Source organism: Plectropomus leopardus, chromosome 14 (genome assembly GCF_008729295.1).
Source record: "Plectropomus leopardus isolate mb chromosome 14, YSFRI_Pleo_2.0, whole genome shotgun sequence".
NCBI lineage: Eukaryota > Metazoa > Chordata > Actinopteri > Perciformes > Serranidae > Plectropomus > Plectropomus leopardus.
In genome coordinates this window covers 12,891,415-12,913,593 of record NC_056476.1, presented here as the reverse complement: position 1 = coordinate 12,913,593, position 22,179 = coordinate 12,891,415, and the positions used below count along the sequence as shown (strand labels likewise).

The following is a 22,179-nucleotide window of genomic DNA, read 5'->3' as shown; positions in this document are numbered from 1 at the left end:
TTGCCTCACCTTAATCCATTAGATCAGTGTGACTGTGTAGTTATGACACGCCTGTGCTTGAGTGCAAGGCTCTGCCTCTTTAGTTTTGTTTTTACAGCAGAAATTTAGAGATGTCTTAGTAGGAAAAGCACAGGTGTATTCCATTAAGGGGAAGCCCAGGTGTTTTGCACGTTGGCTCCCTTACTATATATCTTAAGAATATCTTACTGAGACACTTGATGGAACTGAGCTATCATTAATATTACCAGTTTAACCTGTGCTTTTCCTACTATGACGAGTCAAAATGTTTGCTGTGTAATAGGTCAGTTTCTTATACAATGTGAAAATTTGATTTGAAGAAGATTATTATCTCACCCTTAAATCTATTTTTTCCCCACGTTCCAATGGTAATTTAAATTCAAACCCACCTAAAGCCTGCTTCTGTTTGAGGAGAGTTTTTCCCTGCTGCGGTCGCTCGAGTGCTTGCTCATAGGGGAATTGTAGGCTCTCTGTGAGTTGTACACTGAGTTTGGGCCAGACTTGCTCTATATGATAAGTGTCATGAGATAACTTTTGTTTTGATTTGGCGTTATTTAACGTTACGTTACTTACATTTTCAATAAAAAGTGAAAACACTGTTGTGAATTCACATCTTTACCACAAATTCAGATGAAACACTTAGACTGAATAATATCTTTGTGGTCAGAAAATTAGCATCCTCAGATTAAAGACCTTGTGCCAGTAAATGCTGACTTGCCCTTAAAGTGTCCCTGAGCAAGACACTAAATCATAGTGTCTTTTAAAAATGCTTTAAAATCCCATTTGTTGGATTTCTTTGACAGGCAGTCCTGTCTAAGTCTTGTTTATTCTGCGTAATGGATTTGACCTCTGAAGATTTTGCGAGGATGTACATGCCAGGATGTTGTTCTGTGACATTACTAGACGTCACATTTCTGCTGTATGAATGAGAAACAGCCAAAACTAATCTATCTGTGTCAGCTGTCGTGTGTGAAAGCCTCAGCTGTTGTTTGTGGAACAGGCTGGGCTGAAAGTCATTAGATATTGGGACAGGTTCTGCAGGTTCATGGTAGAGTTTAAGAGGTGGATGGTTTAACATTTGACAGCTCGTCAGCTTGTAGACAAATTCTTACTCCACCTTGCCGCTCAGCTGGAATGCAAATAGCAGCAGGAGGAATGCTGTTCTCAGTCTGCACTGGCCGCGAATGAAAAATCAATCCCTTGCTCTATTCTTCTCTGGTGTTCCCTCCTCCTTTCTTTTGTTAGCTCCTTATGTCTGCTACTTTTTGGATCTCTGTTTCCTATATCTACTGTGCTTACTCTCTCTGCCTTGCTGTCTTTCCCCCTCGTCCTCCTCTCTCTCTAGGCATCCTGTTCACTGTGTTTGATTTGGGCATTCCTTTCCTCCCTGAGCAGACAAAACAACCCCAGACCTCTCTGAACTGCAACCCCCAGTGCACGCGCGCACACACACACACACACACACACACACACATACACACACTCTCCCTTCTGCTAATCACACACAGGAAATGGGCTCCCATGCAAACGAGGCCCGCCTGGCGAGTGGAACCCAGGATGGAGTTTCAGGCCTTGAAATGTTCTCCAGTGGAGGAAATTGAACATGATCTCTCTCTTCCCCCATCTTTCATTCTCCCTCATTTCCCCTCTTGTTTTACTCGCCGTGGTTCCTCCATCCTATTTCTTTTGACACTTTTTTCCACGCTGCATTTAAACGCATCCATTTTGCTGTGAAACATTGGCATTAGGTCCAAGTATTGCTCACAAACAGTTTCTCCTCCTTGGAAGCACTGGTGTCTGTAACATCTTATATCGTTTGTTAGTTTTAATTTCTGTGTCATGCCATTTCTGGCCCATCCTGCATGGGATTATAAGACACCATTACAATACAAAGCATCTGACATCTTACGTTTTTACACGTATCAGCTAAACAGAAAAAGTACAGACACAAAATAAAGTTACAAAATAATATATGACCAATATTCTTGAAAAAATAATTGTACATTGAAAAAAAAATATATATATTTTTTAGAAATCTACAGTATATCTTGATAAAGACCTTGTTTTCTCATTTCTCATGCTTTCTCCAGATACCAAGCTAATCTAAATGTGTCGTAATACGTAAATAAGCAGCTTAATATTTGTGCATCAATTTACTAAATCAGTATCTGTTTATTGTTACTAATCAAAAATTTGTGCATTTCCACATACAAACAGCTGTAGAAAACAAAATGAAACTTGTTTTATATGTCATTTCTATGTCTTTGGTTAACTTATAAACCATAATTCTCTGTATCATATTTATATTTTATCATCCTAAATATGATGATAATGAAACCATGATAATGAATATTATATATTTGAATGGAGTAATATGTGAAACTTGGAGCATTTTCCATGCTATTGGTACCAGTCAGATCAATGTTAAGTTAAAGCAACTCTTGCAAGAAACTGTGCCAAATCAGACTATATATGCGTGTGTGTGTGCGTGCGTGCTTGTGTGTGTGAGTTTGTGTGTGGTCTCACATGTACTGTATGTGTTTGGAAAGTGTAAGCCTAAGTGCTCAAGAAGCACACACTGATAACTTATCAACTGCCTTTCATTATATGTGGGATAAAGCCAAACTCAAAGATAAACATAACACGATAAAATGTTGATACAAATGAAAAGGGAGGGGTGGGTTATTTCTGCTGTTAAACACATCAGAGTTTGTAGTTTTAAGTAGGAAGTATTATGTTGCTTTGTAATGTTAGCGCACTGACTGAACATTCATTGTGCCTCAGGACAAGATGGGTAGATATACTCAAACATATCTTGTTGACGTTGTTTTCTTGTGACACTGCGCACTGATATCAGCATTTGCTGCCAGGTATTAATTGATGCTGAACTTCTCTTTATAAGTGCTATTGGAAAATGTATACTGTTCTGTTTTTCAGAGTACCACACTCTCGGAGCGCAGAGTGTACTATGGGCAAAGATGGAGCAGCAGAACTCTGAGTGCTTAGTGAAAGTTTAACTGCTCATTAATTCATATAATAATAGAACGCTGCACTTGCTAGAACAACAGTGCTGTCATTTTAGAATTGTATATCATTTTTTTTGACCTACTTTAGATGAAACTGGCTACATTCCCAAGGGAACCATGTACCCATGGTACAGCGCTGGGTCTAAAGGTTTGCCTTAACTTGCCTCTGAAGCAGATGCTCCTCTAATCCATCGATCTGATCACTGATTGATCTGACTGCAAATCTTACTGATTATTTCTCAGCCTTGAAACTCAGACAAAAAAAAGAAATGCTGCTGATGGGGAAAAATCAGAATGTGTTTGGCCTGCTCTCCCACAAAATGCTCAAAAATCAGAGAGGGGACACAGAATGATCACAAAGGGACACACACAAAAAAAAAACAGACACTTCTAAGTCTGCGGGAAACACCGGATACTGGATCATATGCTCACCAGTCATTAGAATGATTACGACTGCTCTACAAGTTCATAACGTCTGTTCATGACACATGCATCTCCGTAAAGTGGATACAGTGTGCTTGTAATGACACGTTGGGAAAAAAAGAGTTAACTGAGCTGATGGGTGGTTATTCAGAGACAGATACAGACCGTGGAGGAAGTACCACCTCACACTGTTTCAGTTCATTTTGCTGAGTAACGTAATGAATCCTCCCCAACCTGACAGGCTGTGTGCGTGAGGGGAAGCGAGTGGGAGCGAGGGATGAGAAGGAGACAGCTGTTTTCAGTTTCACTTGGTTATGGGTTGGCTAACTGTCTGAATGAATAGCTCCGATGCCCCCCCCCACACACACACACACACACACATATAACACATCCAAACATAGACAAACATGTGGTCTCTGGCCATCAGGGTACTTGGCGTCTTTTGGCTTGCTAAGAATGTGTCGAATCTCATTTGTAAAATCACATATTTTCATTAAGTGTTTATTGATCACAGAGCATACAAAAAAAGCTGGCTGAGCACTCTGCAGAATTACACATTTGGTTTAGTACAGTGTCCAAGCGCTGTCGTGTCGCGTGAGAACTTCAGATGATTCAGCAAAACCTATGTGCCGGTGTCATGCCGCAGCTCTCATGAATCTAACATGACGGAGCTGAGTGCAGAGCAGCAGGGCTGTCTCCTTCCTGTGAAGAAAAGATGTGTGGGAACAAACAGACAGGATGACACAGAGAGGAGCTGAGAGTGGCAGGAGCTTGTTCTCTCTGTCCATCAGTGGCTACTTACATGATCGAAGTGTCTTTGAGCACATCACTTGCCTCTACTTTCTTTCTTAAAGCAAATAAAAAGAAGGCTTAGTCTTATAGATCGTAAACTTGCTATCTACCTGTACCTCTAATTGCATGCTTTAACAATGTATCTGTTGTCTTTAGGACATGGTTGCTAAGAGGGATGACTATATTGAGTCATACTCTTCTACTAAGCCTATATTCATATAGATTATTTTTTAAGTTTAGTGACATTTCATAAATCCAGTCTTAAATGTATGGAGCACTGCTTGTAGATGATCAAACTTTCCATTATTCAGAGCACTTCTTTCACATCTCACCCATATTGGTATAAAACATGAGCTTCATTCTTTAAAGAATGTTGTGTGTAATATTCATGTCTCTGTACAGAAGTGTCTTGTCGCTCCTTACAGTTCACAGGAATGTTCCCTGTCTTCTTCAGCCTCCCTTCCTCCTCCTCTTCCTCTTTTCTCCCCCTCCCTCCACTTCCCTCTCTCATCCTTTAAATTCAGTCCAGACTTCAGTCTTAAATCTGGATTCTCTGTGCTTAACCAAACATATGGAATGCTACTGTAGTGGAATGCTCCAAGTCTGGGTTGTTTTCTGAGTGTGTGTCCGTGTGTGTGTGTGTGTGTGTGTGTGTGTGTGTGTGTTTAACCATGCACATGTTTTGAAGCAGATGAGAGCTTCTAGGATGATGATGATTATGATAATGGTGCGTGTGTGTGTTTGTGTGCCTCCCCGGAGAACTGAATAGGGCCTTCTGTTGTCGTGGCCAAACTGCTTGTCTGCTCATGCATGAGGCTATTGCAAAGCCTTCCGAATGCGTCCCATATCTCAGCAGTTAGCTCATTCTTTAGCCTGTTAGCTTGACTGTGAACCATCTCCCCCACAGTGACTGCATTGTCAGCCCGGCCGCAGGCTCGGGGCCTTGCCAACTGCCAAACATAACGCTGGTGAAAGATGCCATGAGAGAGTGTGTGTGTCTTGATATTATGATGACCAGTGAGTTACTAACCTTATGCCCTGCTTGTGTGTTTTTTAACCACAGGATGGAGACTGTGGGGAGAGGAGCTTAACAAGCGACAGACAAAAGGATGCATCTAAAATGTAAGTTATGCCTTCCTGAGCTGTGGTTAGTGTTGATTTATTTCTGCTCTTTCCTCTTTCTGCACATATTTGGGGTGTCTCTGGGTCACTGAAAGCCTGCATTTTCCAACATGTTCTCATCCCAAGTCGTTACATATCCCTGCTTTGTCAGAAGATTCACGTCTATATATTACACTCGAGGTATCCGCCTGCGTCTGCTGTTGACGTTCAGGGATGCTGCCACCAACACTTGGATGTCAACAAAAGCACATTGTTAGGATTAGGTTATGTTTAGGCTACAAAAGCAAATGGTTAGGACTATGCTACAAAGGCACGGGTGGTTAGAGGTAGGCAACAGAAACATGTGGTTAGGTTTAGGAAAAAACATCATGGCTTTACATTATCAGTTGGACCACTGCCCCTCCCACACACCCTAAAGGGGCCTTCCAACTCTTAATATTACATTGTTTCTGGCAGTGTTTTCAGTTCAGTTATATAGTACTTGCTTGCACATGTTTGTCTAACAACTTTGATATGACAAGATACAACTTCAGGACAATCACTTTGCGTAGCTGTTGTTCTCCAAAGAATGGTTACAGCACAAAACTCCCCCTATTAATGTTAAACTATTGTTTTTAGTTGTATTTCTTTAGCTGAGACCAGCAGCTCTATAGCACGCTCTGTCTGCTGGTTACTCTACAAAAATTTCAAAACACTTTGGCGGCCACAGTTTTTCCCTATAGAAAGCTGAAATTTGTCATAGAGGTCAAGAGTGTGTGTGTTTGTAATGGATTCACAGACTTGCACAAGATTTTATGAAAACATTGGTCATAAGCCAAAGGACAGGGATAAACTAAGCTAGACTTAACATGCGCTTATGTGGTTGCATCTATTGCGATTTTGTCCTTGTTTACTTAACAGATTCTCTATGCATTCAGCAGCAAAAAAAAAAAGAAGCTTTGTATAAAGCTAAGCTAAGCAAATTGCCCCCCCTCCAACGCACGGATGTGAGAGTGCTGCTGATCTTTTAAATTACCTTGCAGAGGGACAGAAAAAAAGTCAGAAATATTCCTAAAAATGTATTGATCTCATGCTGTCCTTTTTCTTTCACTGACTTTAAACGCTGCATAAAATCAGAAAGGGGACAAAGTTAAAACGGTAAAGATACCCTACCATAGGAATCTGTGTGTGTGTGTCATCAGGTCACCCAGTCGGACGAAATCGATTCACAACGTCGATAATGTTCTGAATTTCAAATGTTTCCTCGGGCTCCACCCCTCCCTTCTCCCTTTTCCTTCACTCCTCCACCTCCTCTAATCTCCTCATCCCCCTCCTTTGCCCACCATCAACCCCCCCACTCCTCCTCCTCCTGCCTCTCCTCCTCGCCTCTTCCGCCCCTCCTCTGCTCTTTGTGAGTCTGTTTCCTGTTGGGCACAAACGCCGGCGCCGCACTTCCTTCCCTGTAGCCTGAAGTCACTCAGGAGTGGCAAACATATACCATACTGTAAATAGTCTGTAACATGTGGGTCAGTACACTTGTAATAACATTCACGCTGCTCTCAGGGACAGCAGCTGGTGCGTGTGCGTGTGTGTGTGTGTGTGTGTTATCAGGCCAGGTTAGTCAGCAGAGACAGTAAATGTGTCACTGTTTTACCGTGTCTACTCGGCTGTCTGCTCACACAGCAGTTTAAGGTCAATGTGTGGCCAAGGCGTGTTCTGTGCGTCTTCACCGAACTGCATTTACATGTGTTTATTATTCCGGATGCATGTTCACATCCTGCTTGAGCTGAATTCATCCTAAATAGTCTGGAACTGACAAAAGCCATGAAAACTGACAGTGAAACAGAAAAAGGAGCTTCTCGTGTCCGTGTTCTGCCACTGAAGGTTCAACTTGGGTTTCTCATCATCAGGATCTTGGTTTTTTATAGTAGGATGCCATTAACTGAACATAATGCAGTATAGAATGACTCATGCTAAATTAAATATATTGACATTTTGGGAAACACACTTGTTTACTTTTTTTGGTCAAAAGATAGATGAAAAGATGGATGACTTTGCACAAACTATGGAGCTTCAGACAAGGAGACACTCAGCCTGGCTGTGTCCAGAGGTCATTTTACACTTCATTTTTTTAGACAAACAAGATATAAAGTGCTTGAAGCTGCTGCTGGGACATTTTTTTGTACCTTTGGTCAGAGCCAGGCTAGTTTTTCCCCCTTCTAAGCAAACTTTCTTCTGGTTGTAGCACCCTTGACAAGAAAGCAAATAAACATATTTCCTGAAATGTGACACATTTTTGTCAGATTACAATTGTGCAAGTGCCTCAGTTATTTTTAAAGGCCCTCTCCTGGCATTGATTTACAACCCTAAAACTAATCTCTGTTCATGAAAGTTATATAATTAAAATCTGTTTTCCATGAAAGCAAATGCCTTAACACCTTAAAATGGCTTAGATGTAACTCTGCGATGTGGCCTTATTTAGCATCCATTGATATATGAATATCCAAGTTAGCCAAATTGGCTCAGTGATGCATTTTATTCTGGTATTTGTCGTGAAAAGTTGCAATATGAGGTAAAATGGTAAGACACCTATGCCCCCTTGTTCCTCTCCACTTGAGGTACCTCCTTGGCTGTCGCTGCTCTCCTGTCAGGTAGTTTTGTCTTGCTTTTTTACTGCGGCTAACTGAAGGGGCTGAGCTGTCCTCCCTCTCTGTCTCCACACTGTCGCTCTCTGTGTCTGTGCGCAGTTCACATCTTCCTACTTGTCATGATCATCCAACTGAATATTACTATCTGACCTGATAAAAGTATGTTATCTGAGTTAGGAAACTACATTGTACTCCTTGTGCCTATCTCATGTTGCAGATTTTATGCCACATTTTCTTCACTACTTCTTAGTTTGCTTCATGCTTCTGGGTCAAACGACTCTCAAAATGCTTTTGATGAAGCCACAAAAAATGCAGAAAAGCAAACCAGTACCGAAAAACTTTGATGACAGATGAAGGTTTGGGAGTCTGTCTGTAAATGTTATTGACACATGAATGAGTTTTAGACATGCAATAATTTTGGACAAAATATGGATTTGGCGTGCAAAGTCCTTTAGCTTTAAAAAACCGACAAGCAGCTTTAACTGGCTTCTCCTCGAACACTTCCTGTTTCATACCCAAAACTTGATTTGTTGAGTAGTGACAATACCCCTCATTTCACCGTGGCATTATGAGTATAAACACATATAAAAACCACCATATAGAGACGTTTACATTGTTCAAGATTCAATGATTCAAAATTAAAAAAAACTTTATTGTCTATCACAGTGACAGAAAATTGCCTTCGGTCGGGGGCTTTAAACAACATTAAAAAGCATCAACACCCATGAAACTCATAAAATCGCAAAAGAATCACACAACAATTACATAGATCAATAAAACGACACGTTAAAACCTTCATTGTCATTTTATGCAAACAACCTAATTCTCGCTGTGTACTAGAGGTCATTTGAAGGGATCTTCAAATTCATTTCATCCTGCTATATGTTCAAATATTAAAGTACCTGTGAGGACACTGTGAGCTTGATGTGCAATTTTAATATCCTTGCCTTAACATACATTTCCAGTCTAACTACTTTGTTTACAAACAGTAATACAGCAATCTGTAATAACTGCATGACTCAGTGCCTCTGATATACAGCTTCATCATTTTACCTCGCGCTCTGTTGGTCCTCTCTTCCCTCCCTCCATCCTGCAGCCAGTGCTGCATTCCTGCTGCAGTAATCCACTCTGGCAGCTACCTGCTCTGCATTCTGTGGAGTCACTCCCCTCATCTCACCCTTCCTCTCCTCCCTCTCTGGCATTCTCTCTCTCTATCCTTCTTTGCTTGCCTCGCATTATTACATGCATTTTGCCCTGCACATTTGCCCAGTCTAAGCTTTTCCGCCGCTGCCTCGCTCTCGCTCTCTGTTCTGTTTCTTCCTCATCAGAGAGCCACTGAGGTCTCCATTCAGCCGCAGCAGGCAGCTAATGCCAAGGCTCAGGCTGACGAAGCACTGCCAAGCTCTGCCAACCCAGTTCTGTGTGTGTGTTTGTGCGCGCACACACTCTGTGCAAGATGGGAAAGCAGAACGAGCAGGATGTCAAGCAGCCAGGCAGAAGGTTGAAGGGCTGTATGTTAAGAGCTATTGATGTGTCTATGAATCGACACTTTGAAAAAGCAGTTGTCACCAGCCATCAGAGGGGTTGAGTTTGGTCAAATATCCAATCAATCATCACTGGAGAGTTTGACAGTCACCCATCAGCTCCTCCTCTCTTAGGCACAGTGGCAAGGTCATATAAATAAGCAGGAAGGGAGTGAGGATGAACGGCAAGGGAAGGAAACAGGAGAAATGCAACAGCAGAAACAGGGCGTTGGGGGGGATGTTTAGAGGTAGAGGTCACATGAGTGATAGATGACAGTGACTAGAGTGAGAGCGAAATGGAGAACGAGAAGAAAGGAAAGAATGAATATTAATAAGATGGTGTCGTTCTCGACATTTTGCTGGAGGAAATGGCAAAATACACAATTGCTGACCTTCAAGTACAATTTCACACTCAAGCAATTTCTGCAGTTGTTAGAATTGCTTGTCTTTTTTTAAAGGGGACTTATTACAACTATCAAAATCATATTAAACATGGCCACAGTTTCTATTAAAGATGTAAATGTATGTAAAAGTAATCCCTGTGAGCAAAAACTGCAAGCTTAAGATCATTCTGAGTAAACTGTTAACATGAGGGTTTTTTTTCTACTTTGGCGACAAGACGTTAGATCATGACATATTTCTTTATATGGTCATCTGTTCCAGGCACGCTGCTGCTAGTGTACTACATTATGTAGCCTACACTGTTACATGTAGCTATAAAGTAACATAATCTTGTTTACCAATGTAGTTCATTTCTCCCTTATTTCAGATCAGATTCCTGTTTGAACATGTTCAGTTGTCTTTCGTAGCTTTTATTTGTGATTTTTCATGGTCGAACATGCGGCTACGTTTGGTCACAGTAGATTCACAAGAGACGCAGAAGTGCCGCAAGTACAGTAGTTTTCCGTGGAGTGCTGCCTGTTTCCTTTTGGTGATCAAGTTGAGGTATGGGGGTGTTCACACTGGACATGCGGCGGCTGGCTCGCAATCTGCAGCAATAGTTTTTAAATCTGGTTGGTCTCTGTCTTTGTCTCCGCGAGCTGCAAGTGAATCTGGCAAGAAAACTCATCGATAATTTACTATAAACAATATTAAGGATATTAAACAATATTAAGGATATATCAGATATGATACAAATGATGTTATTATGATAAATGATAAAAGGAATGCATCCCATGCTTTCTTACATTTGTTAGTTGTGTCTAAACAGAGAGGGAGTGAGATAAGCAGACACACACATACACAGACACACCAGCAGACAGGAACAGAGTTCCTAATGTGATTCGAACAGAGCAGAATCGCTCACAGACCGGTGCGGATAGATAGATAGCGGTGCTATTGTTGCGAACGGCCAGGTGACTGCTGACGGGCGGTTGCAGGACACTTGACATATTGGGACACTTCAAAGTCTAGTGTGAACATGACGTCACGCTCATTTATTGTCTGCAATTACGATGCAGAGACAGTGAGATTTGTAATACCTGGAAACACTGACCAATCAGCGAGGACTGGGCTTTTTGGGGAGGAAGGCTTAAAGAGACTGGTGCTAAAACAGAGCCTTCACAGACAGAGGGTGAATGCAAATGTTCCAGCACAGAAAGTATGAGGAAAATAAAGTGTTTTCTGAACATAAAAGCATGTAAACATGTCCCAGAAGAACCCAAAATACAAGTATGACCCTGAAAATGAGCTGAAATAGGTCCTCTTTAAAGAAAAGTGTCAGATAAACCAATATTACATTCAGTTGACATTATCACAGATCACATAGAGTTTACTACATGATTTTTATGCTGTGTGCATCAGACTTGTGCTTGATTTACATTCTTTAACGCAACCCCATCTGGGATGAGTATGTGAAGAACGGATGTGAGGTAGCGCTTTTGCCATAAATCTCACCTCCTCTCTCTGATAAGCCTGTTAATGCATTTGTACGCTCTGTGGCACCTGGAGTACAGTGAAAATGACTCACATTTTCAGTGTGTCTGCAGAAGCTCTCTGCCAATGACTGGATGATGCATACACAGCATGTGGCTCTGTTATCTCCTGACTGTAGATGAAGCGTTCCAATTTGTAAATGTTTGTTCAACAGTGTGAGCTTAGTCTAAAGTAATATTTTGTCATTTCAAGTACAATTGCAGTCGGCCCTCAAAATTTGTTGGAAATTGTTTGTGCATTGGATTTTAACCTTTGTAAGTACAGTAGTTTGGGAGAAAAGCATTTTTTTTTATCACACTTAGCAATGTTAAGAACTAGATTCCACCAAAAGCAAATCTTTGGTTTTCTACTGGATCCCTTATTTAATGTTTTTAGGTTTTTGAGACATCCTGCTAACCTTTAAAGAGACAAACAAACAGTATAGGGTGGAGGTAATGAATATGTGTGAGTCTATCATTATATGTTCTTATCACTCTTTAAGCTCTCTCTCTTAACTTTTGTCTGTCTGCCTCGCCTCATTCTTTCTCTGCCTGACTCATACTTATTCACACAGACGCACTCAGAATGTTAGTTCCCTACCATTGAGTCTGACAAGTGTCATCATGTTGTGATGTTTTCATGATCTCTTATCGGTGTGAAACGGTGACACGCATGCATTCCTTCCTCAGCAGTTCATCGCTGCACGTGTGTGTGTGCGCTCTCATTCAGTCTCATAAAGTTTTTGCTGACGTCTGCTGACACCTGAGAGCGCTTGAACAGCTGTTAAGCATAGCTTTAAATAGGTAGCCGGTGATGGTCCTGACAGAAAGTGCTGTGTTTATGGGAGGTCAAAGAGTTTCTCTTCATATAAGCTATCTAAAATGATGCTCTTTGTTTGTCAAAACAAGCTTCACCACAAGTTAATTTTATTAGCTGTTCTAGAGCTTTTTGTCATATCACAAGATCTTTGCACATTGCATTGCACATTAAACAAAATTTTAAATGTAACACTTTTGTTTTGCTCCCACTCTTCATAGGTTTACGTCATCCAATACACAGAAGTACTTCTTTTTTTTTTTCTGTGTCCACACTGCCCACGTGAGCAGCAATGCTTAGGCTCGGCCTGGCTGCTGCCCAGCTGTGGAACATGTTGAGAAAAACAAATCTTGCCTATTTTTGCTGCGTGACACTTGCGGTTTGTGCAAAAATAGCCTGTGAAAACGGTCTTTTGATATTTATATCAGCATATCATCTTTCACTACAGTTTCACTGTCTATATCGGTCACAAACATGAAAAAATATATTTATTTTTTCCTCAGCACATCCTGTCTCTTTTTCAAAATAAAAGCCCTCTGACAGCATTTTTGTCTACAGAGTCCCTTAATTTGCTAACACAAGGCTTTCCATTGTGACCATGCAGTGGCTTACATGGCTCCATGATTAAGTGGAATACCAGCTTTTAATTGTGGAAATCCAGTAGTCATAGCAGCGGACACTTGTGCAACACTGTCTGTGTGAACACTACATGTGTGTGAGCAGCAGCAGTTCAGCAAGATAGCCATAACGCGCTGCTCACGCAGGCAGTGTGGCCCGTGCATTTTTTAATGCACACAAAAGACATTTCTATCCAATTTTGGTTGCAGATTTGTTTAAATCTGTGTTTGTGAGCACTTCTCTTATTCCAAAATAATCTATCCACATGACACGTGTGGTAAATCAAGATGCTGATTGAGAAGCATCATCATTAACCGGTGTGTGTTTGGCTCGTCACAATAAAAGGCCACTCAAAAATCTGCAATTTTACCAAACAACACAATGCCACAGTTACTGTAAGATTTACCATAAGCCGTCTCCAATTTAGTTTCTGTGAATTTGGAGTGCTTCCAACCAACCTCACAACTGCAGACTATGGTTAACCATGCCAGCCCCCGTAGACATGGATTTTAAGAAAAATGTGACCAAAATTTGAGGGAAACAAGTCTTTTGTGTGCATAAAAAAGTCTAAGATATTTAACTTAAACCTATTCTTTTGCAAAAACAAAAGTGTCGTTTATAACATTGTTGGACCCATAGTTTGAAAAAATCGATGCAGCAGAATCAGAGTTAGTGTGCTTGAGATGCTGACAGGCGCTCTGTTTCCTTCTTTCTCTCTCTCTCTCTTGCTCTCCTCTCTGATCATCCTATCTAATCATATTAATGTCACAGTGTGGTCAGGACAGTTACGTCTCCTGCTGGAGTCTTCCTGTCTATCACTCCACAACTGGGACTTCCCGCGGTTTCAGTCCACAAGATAGCAAATCGCACACACACACACACACACACACACACACACAAACCCATGCTTCTTATCTAAATTCATGGCTTTGTCAAACAAAATTTCTTATTTTCTTTATTTTCTTATTCTTGAGTAATCCTTGTTTTTTGTGCAATGACTTTTGAATCATGACTCACTTAACAGGACTGATCAAATGCATTTATTTCGCCAATGTTACAGTCTGTGTGTGCAGTTCTTCAGTATCTCATTTGTAAGAGATGGATTTTACAAAGTAATCATTATCAACATTTTATTGTCGGTCCAAAAAAAACCCCACTATAGGCAACAAAACCGTCACTTCTCACATTTTTAGTCAGACAGATGCACTTCAGTTCGTTTTGGTAGCTACAGCAGAAAACAACACAGTCTGCTCTCCTAATCAGGGCCTCAGTCCTGTTTGCCCCAGTGTCTTGTGCAAAGTGTTTTTCATGTTTACAGTGTCAGTGACCTCTGACCCCAAACACAGAGGGCAACGGGCTGAGGGCATGCTGGGGTGGAATTGGGAAATATTTCATGGAAACATGACGGCAAGTCGCATGGGACATAAATCTTTGTATTTACACCAATAACAAGGGCATTTCCAAACTTGTGTTTGTTTGAAACACTTAGATAAAAAACCAGAAAAAAAGACACACATCTTAGCCATCTTTAACCAAAGAAACATCTGGCAAAGTCAGAAAAAACAGATCTGCACACCATGAAATATTTCCCAATTCTTCTTCAGCATGCCCCCAGCTGTGCTTTGCACAATATTAAAATCCTTCTAACAAGACCTACTTGGTGTGCAGATTTATTTATTTATACTTTGCACGTAGGTTAAAGCAATTTTTCAAGGAAAATTTTTTAGAAAATCTTTAGTTTAAGTTTTTCAGTTGTGAAGATTCAGCACCTTTCTCTCTTTTATACCAGACTGAATATCTTTAGGTTTTGGATTATTGGTCAGACAAAGCAAGGTGTTTTAAGACATTAAAGATGGACAATTCAAGATTAATTGATTAATCAAGAACGATAACCAACACTTTATTCAATACTGAAAGCAATAATTTCTTGCAGCCCTAACTGACACACAGGCCTGACCCCAGTAACATCACAACAGAGGCCAGATTGAACGTAATTTAGACTTGATCAGGTCTTATTTACTGGGAAAGGAGTGGACCCATAAAGACCTCCTTTATGTAGTATCATCTGCCATGCCAGTAACATTACTCGTTCAGGTTCATAATGTCATTGTAGCAACCTTCAAAATCATTTGGGAATGAAAAACTATTAATTTTTGGAAAGCTTAGAGTATGACAAACCCCAAAAATCAATCTGTCTCTTTGTTGGCCATCTTGGACTGTTAAAATGATGACAACCCAGTTTTTTTTTTACTTTATCCTCCAATATAAAGAAAATCAGCTAATGACTTTAGTGTCTAAGCCCAGGAAGCAAATGAGACCTTCTGTAACATGATAAAGACAGAATGTGATGAATGTTAGTCTCCACAGGAGTCATTTCAGTGGAGTGAGACCATTTTTAAAAGTCTTTACCTCGCTGTATAAAATGACCTGTAGTGACCTCTAGGATAATAACAGCCTCATGAAATTTTACAACCACAAACGAGACATCAGGCATTCAGAGGATGGATGGCTTTTATAGGTTTATTGACAATAAGGGGGCTTCTTAAGTGCTCGACATCCAATCATAGAAAAATTCAATTCTCGCAGAAGCAGTCAAATGAAGTTTTTAAAACCAAATCACAATGTGGATTTTCTTACTCCTCTAAACTGAATATATTGGGGTGGTGGAAGCAATGATTGACATGTTTCACAATTTTCTGACATTTTAAAATAACTTATTAAGTAATTGAGAAAATAGTTAGCTGAATCATCAAAAACGAAAACGATTGTTAATTTTTGTGACGAACGTTCAGAGTATGGAGAGAATGACCTTTTCACTTAATCTACTGGTTCATAAATTCTGGCAGTACTGTTGAAAAGAGATTGGATCTGGTGAATTTTTGAACAGCAGATGATTATTAGTAATCCTTTATTGAATGAACCTGCATGTATTTCCGTCAGTATAACATTGATATGAGTGCATAAGTGACCAACTGTTAATGCTTTCATGTTTTTGTTGTATTTTTTAGCTTCCTTAATAAATAAAGTTTAAAAAAGAAAATAAATTTTAGTTGCAGACCTACTTTATACACTCCAAATGATGTGACAGAGTTTTGTGGCATTTTGGGCGAGTGTTTAAACAGAGTGGTACTGAGAGAATAATAGGCGTAGCATTGAAATGTAGTGAGCGTAACCTGTTTTGGTGCGCATCCATCTGGTGTGTGATATTATGTGTTTCTATCACAAATGATTACAGTCAAGTTGCTCCAGATCTCTTTGGCTGCAGATCTGCCTCAGGCCCAGCTACCAACTGACTGGCCAGTATTTTCGGGTGCTTCTGTTTTTGTTTTGTTTTTTAAATAGAGCCTCTAATACCCTCCCCCTGCTGCTCTGCTTCTTGGCTGCAGCTACAGTGGCTGTTGCATGTAATTCTGTGTGTAATGCTTATGTCTGATGAAGAACATGCTCTAATTTACTCTTATGCCACCAAGTTAAGGAGCCCAGCTGAGACGCTCTGAGGGCTTTGAGTTTAATTCAACCTCTTCAAAGTTGCAGCAGCAATTAGGTCATAAACAGAGGAGCCAGAAACATAGCGCATGTGTAGAAGCATCCCAACAGCTGACAGGTCAGACACTGTAAGTCCTCTGGCTTTTCTGCCATGTCTGCCCTCTTTTCCGACTTTCTCTGGCATTTCCCATCCCCCCTTCCCCATATTTCCCCCCTCTCATCTTCTTATCTTGCCCCCTCACATAAGCAGGGTGCTGGTTTTAAGCCCCAGCAACAGGACTCTTGATGTAGACAGACAGAGGAGGGGAGGGGGGACCTAGAAAAGGCTCTGGGTTACTGGGCTAAGACCGGAGAGAGGACTGTTACTTTCCAGCCACACGTTCAAACAAAAACTGTGATGTTCTCATAAATGTTTGTCCTGAGGACAACCTTCACCCTAAGCTTCACCTTTGACCTCAGCGGCCTAAGGGTGCATCTTTTTCTTTTTATGTTTGTTGTTGTTTTTTTTTTTTTTGTTTGTCTTGTCCGGTCTTGTCACTGTTAAGCCCCATGTATGCACTGCCTATCAATACCCTGTTTTATTATTATTTATTTATTTATTTATTTAATTTATTATTTATTTAGTACTGCCCTTTTGCGCTCACTGATAATTTAAAAAAACATGCAAGGAAAGAAAAGCTTACCTTATCTCGCTCTGGGATACAGAGCAATGATAAATTGTTATTTAGATACACATTGACATTTATTAATGTAACCTTTCATGACTCTGACGGTGTTTATGCTTTTATTGCACCAATGTAACATTTTTTTCCTGCACATGTACCAAACTGGGGTTGATTGTGTACATTATCCACCTTCATTGCAACTTAAACCTCGTACATTACTGCTTAAAAGTCTGGATTAGTGGGGTAGATGTTTTCGTCTTTCCTTCTATAATAAGATTATAGAAGATTATAAATCACACATCAAATGTATTATTATAATATATTATTTAAAACAGTTTTGACTCCCAAAAAAAGAATATTTAATAGCGTTAAGTGACTCTCAATCATAATTGAACCATAATGACAAAAATGGACTTTTGGGAAGCTGGTTTTCTTTGGGCTCTCTGCAGTCTACTCAGTGGTTAGGCTGAATAGGTTTAGTTATGGATATCTCGATCCAGGCTCAAAGGTCAGTGTCGAGGCCTGTCAGAGCATTTTTTAACTGATCAGGATTGGCTATATTGAGCTATATAAAGTCTGATCCCATACTTTGTTTCATGCCAGTTTTCATTCACATCAATGCAACATCAGTGAGGGCAGCCGTCATCAACGTTCTCACCTCAGGGGCTACTTCAAGTGTGCAATGTGCAGCCGTTTTACCTAGCAAACACTAGTATGGTACTGGGATTCAGTATCTCGGATATACAATATGAACTGACTCAGTCGGGATCCGGGGCAAAAAGGTTGATTGAGACATCCCTAGGTTTAAACCATGATTTGTCCGACCGTTTTGTTTTAATTCCAACAGTGCTATCCTTTGATTAATCTTCTATTTCTATTTTCAAGTTTCAAGAGATTTGCTTCAGCAACACACCTGTTTATTCCAGCTTGTTTGAGCGTTATTGTGCACTTGACACTGAAACAGGAACCTGTGCCTATTTAAAACAGCACACATTTTGATGCTAAGCCTCCAGTTTCTTTTACCAGTAACTGCTGATGTCTTCTTTTCTTGTTCAACTGTTGCTCAAAGGGATCTTTGTCATTTTCTGTCCTTTCAACTGTCAGTCTGGTTGAAACATTGCACAGTGTTTTGTTCTCCATGTACAAAATAAACCCTTAATTCAAAATAAGATCTTGTAAAGAGGACTTTCTACAACATAAAAACATGAAAGACTGTTCAAGAATATAGAGTAGTCCTCCCCAACATCTGGCAGTAAACAGTCAAGCTTTCGTGGCAGGCAATTCCAAAGTTAGTTGGGGATGGAAAATTGAGAAGACTATCTTTATCGAATCCCACCCAGATCAATTTGTGTAGAAAAAAAGTAGGCCTTCATGGGTTTTCAGCATCAGTGCAACTGTTTTATGTCTGAACACAGTGTAGCAACAAAAGAGAAAAAGGAATGTGACTCGGGTGTCCTCCAATGTTTAACTGTTTTCTTAGTCAAAGAAAAAACATGCTTAGCCTGCCTGCATGGTGTTAATGGCATTATAACAGAGGATATTTACCCTCGGTAACGGACGTGCCGCTCTGTTAAGAAGCATTCCTGGAATTTGAGCTCATGTTGATAAGAAAGAGGTTTAGGCGTATTGCAGGTGTTTCCACCCTTTCTTAAAATTAGAATGTTTCAGACATTATAAGCAGTACTTTTGTCACCAAAGCCGTGCATTGAAATCTCTTGGTTTCTCTTGGTTTGACATCATTGTTTTGCAAAGTGCAACTATCAGGAAAAACACGCCACCGTTGATAAAATGTGTTGATAAGCTCGGAGGTATATGATTCCAACTCTTGATTCCCATTCCTAATGTCAGAGCACCCTTTTTTATTTTTAACGGGGCTGCAGCTAAGAATGATTTCGTTGATTAATCTGGCAATTATTTTCTTGAATAATTGATTTGTTGTCTTTAAAATGTCAGAAAACTGTGAAAGTTATCCTTCACAATTTCCAGTCAAAGAGAATAGTTATTTTCACATTCTGTCGTTATTTGGCTGCTGATGTCTGGCATATCCAGACAAAAACTTCCTCACTCAACAGTTGACTTTTTCTTGCACTGCTGTCTTTATTTTCCCTTTTTTCTCCCTCCTCTCTGTTATTTTGGTTTTGGGACTCCATTTGTTCAAACCCATAAAGAGCCACTGTTTCTCTTAAACGGTAAAATTAGTCCAGACTGTTAACAAATGACAGGAAATCCAAACTGAAATGAAGCTAAGTGTCCATGCTGAGCATTTCCAATCATTGGCAGCGGGGGCCTTGGAGGAAAGCAATGGAGCAAAACTGTGATGTATCAACTCAGTTTTTATTTTGCTTTCAGTCTATTTTTTGAGGGGAGAAATAACTGGTGGGAGAAAGGAAAAAGGAAACCATGTCACTAAAGAATATCTTAACTTTGAGTGATGTTGCCTTGACAAACAGAAAGCATCTGCTTTGTCGTTATAGTGGTATTGTGGTTAACTTCCATGTCCTCACCCATAAACAAATCTATTTTTCTACCAGAGGCGACGTTTTGTTTACCCACTATTTCACCACATGTCAATACTTACACTGTAAGTGGTAATTTTAACCAGGATCTTAAGGAAAAATCCACGGAGAGTAGGTATTCCCATCCCATTTCAGCTTCCTCTAATGAATACGCTACATGACCTTAGTTCCTTATCCATTTTTCTGCTGAAATGCAACACTGCCTTTCGTTTCTTTACCATTTTTCCAGAAATGGTGCAAAACTGAAAGGACAAAAAGAAAGAAAAAAAACATGACAGCACAGGAAACGACAAACCGAACATTATGGGATGCCGGTTTTCTCTTTCTTGGAAAAACGGAAAAATGCAGGCCAAGCATCAGGTCTCCACCATCTTGTGGCTTCCAGTGCTGCGCCAGCATCCATCCACTGCAGTCGTCCCTCCTCACACACACACACACACACTCACACAAAGTATTTGTCACACATTCACATATGCAAACTGGCAGTAACCCCCTACATGAAGATGTGGTTGAGGCATTTTGATTGGACCGGGGCCCTTTATTAACTAGAGTTTATGAGGCAGAAGAGCTTCAAACCCAAAGTTACAACGTCAAGTGCAAGAGAGAGAGAGAGGGGATTTTTTTTCTTTCTTTTCCTTCTCTCTTTCATGGAGAGAACAGAATGTACTGAAGGCTACAGGCAGGCAGGAAGAGAGTGGCTAAAGCCCTAATGATATGGTGTATGATTGTAACCTTGGTGTGTGTGTGTGTGTGTGTTTGAGAGAGAGAGAGATCTGTGTGAATGAACGTCTTCAACAAAGTTTGACTACCGATTCCATTTGGTATTGTTGGTCCAAGACAAAATGAAGCCCCTGTGGGTTTCCTATGTCTGTCCCCTCCTCTTACATGGATCACTGTCTGTCTATCCTATCTGTCTAGTCCGTATATATATATATTGGGTGATATGGGTTAAAATGTTGTTTTCGTATTTGTCGATATTGATAATTATCTACCATTATCTGTCATTATTTCTTAAGTATAAAGCCTGATTTTTTTTTTATTTTTTTTTTTTGCTCATAGGTGAAAGTTAACATGCATACTACATACTGTTAATTGTAGTTAAAACTATTATTTTTGTCAGAACATGACAACATTTTCCAAACAGCAGAGCATTTCACAAATCTGCGTTAAATTTATAACAAATCATACATTAAAAATATGAAATATAAAATCTTAAACTTCACATGTAAGACTTTCTGAAGGTTGAACACGTGTCAGCATTACAGTTTTATTTCTTACACGTCTGCACTCTTGCTGCAGATAAAAAGTCTCAGCGTCCTGCTTCTCGTAACAACGGCAGTAGAAGTGCGAAAGGTCAAGTAGGGAACTTCCTGTCCAGATTTCAGGAAGTGAAAGGTGCCAGAGTCATACGGTGTTGGACTGTGCAGTCAGTCAGGGCGTGGTTTAAGCTGATTCGATGTTTACTTTAATTTAAATGGGTTGTGAGTTTAGTTACAGATGCTGTGTAACCTTACATGGCAAACACAATCTCAGGAATCAGCCCAGAGCCGACTGAACCTTAGAGCACTTTTACAGACTCCTTGGGCCCTCGCCATGAAACCCAGACAATGCCCTGGTTAGGAATGAGCTTCCTGGGAGAGGCTGTCAGTGGCCTGGTTAAGAGCAGACAAGGCAGAGCGAGGGACTGGCAGTGCCCCGGTTAGTCCGTCATCAGGAATGTGTCTGCGTAAAAGGGGTCAGTTCCCCTGCCTCGCAGCTCCTACCCCCCTCCAGGATTTCCATAATTGTCAAACAACGCACAGAACAGAGGAACGAAACTTTGTTCAATTTGTGTTCAGAATACCTCTGTGACTCCCCTCCAGCCATACTTCCTTCCCTCCACCCCCCCCCCCCTTTCTCCGCTGTTTCAAACCTGTTCTTGGCCAAACAGCTTCACACGGTTTACTTTCCGGGCCACAGTCTTGAAGATGAGTAATAACTCCTAGGAATACTGGGCTTCATTTTTCTCTTGTGTGTGAATATACACACATTTTTTTGCCCGGTCTTGTTTTCCAGGTATTCAGTGCGTTCTTTCATCTTTGAAATTTGTTCACCAGATATTTAATGGATTTATGGTGCAGTATTTCACGGCCATGTAACCTGTTCCACTCTGCAGCTGGTTTCTTTCAAAGTTCTGTTGTGGAAATTCACAAGTGTCACAAAAATAGTAATAAAGCATTTAATTAATTTTATAACTAATTGTACAATTAAAGTAGACATTAATACTTATACAGCCGTGGTTTTTACAGCACAAGGCCCAAAGTGTCACAGAAATGGACAAAATAAAATTGTCTTTATTTTAGTTAAGAAAATTATTAAAAAGCCTTACCTCTACTCCTCTCCTCCTCTCCATCTCACCCACCATCCTTCCTCTTCCCTCCTGTCTTGTCCTGAATGTAGCTAACGAGGCCCCGGCTCTGCGATAAGTGAATCAGGTATGTTGATTGGTTTGGCAGAGGCGGGCCCTTGCCAGAGTCGCTTTGCACGCACCGCCGCCCCTTAAAAGCGCCCACTTGGCCGTGCTGGTGTGCGTGTCTGAGAGCGATGGAGGGTAGAGATGAGGGAGGGAGGTAGCGAGCTGGCAAAGAAATAAA

The 22,179-nt window shown here is 40.5% G+C and overlaps 1 protein-coding gene across 1 annotated transcript in view; it reads left to right on the top strand.

The window, feature by feature from the left end:
• The window catches only part of luzp1 (leucine zipper protein 1), a 62,331-nt gene that overhangs the window by 19,615 nt on the left and 20,537 nt on the right, over positions 1 to 22,179 (top strand). The window contains exon 2 of the mRNA XM_042500405.1: positions 5,323 to 5,381. The gene's annotated coding sequence lies outside the window, so the exon portion shown is untranslated. The remainder of the gene's footprint in view (positions 1 to 5,322; positions 5,382 to 22,179) is intronic.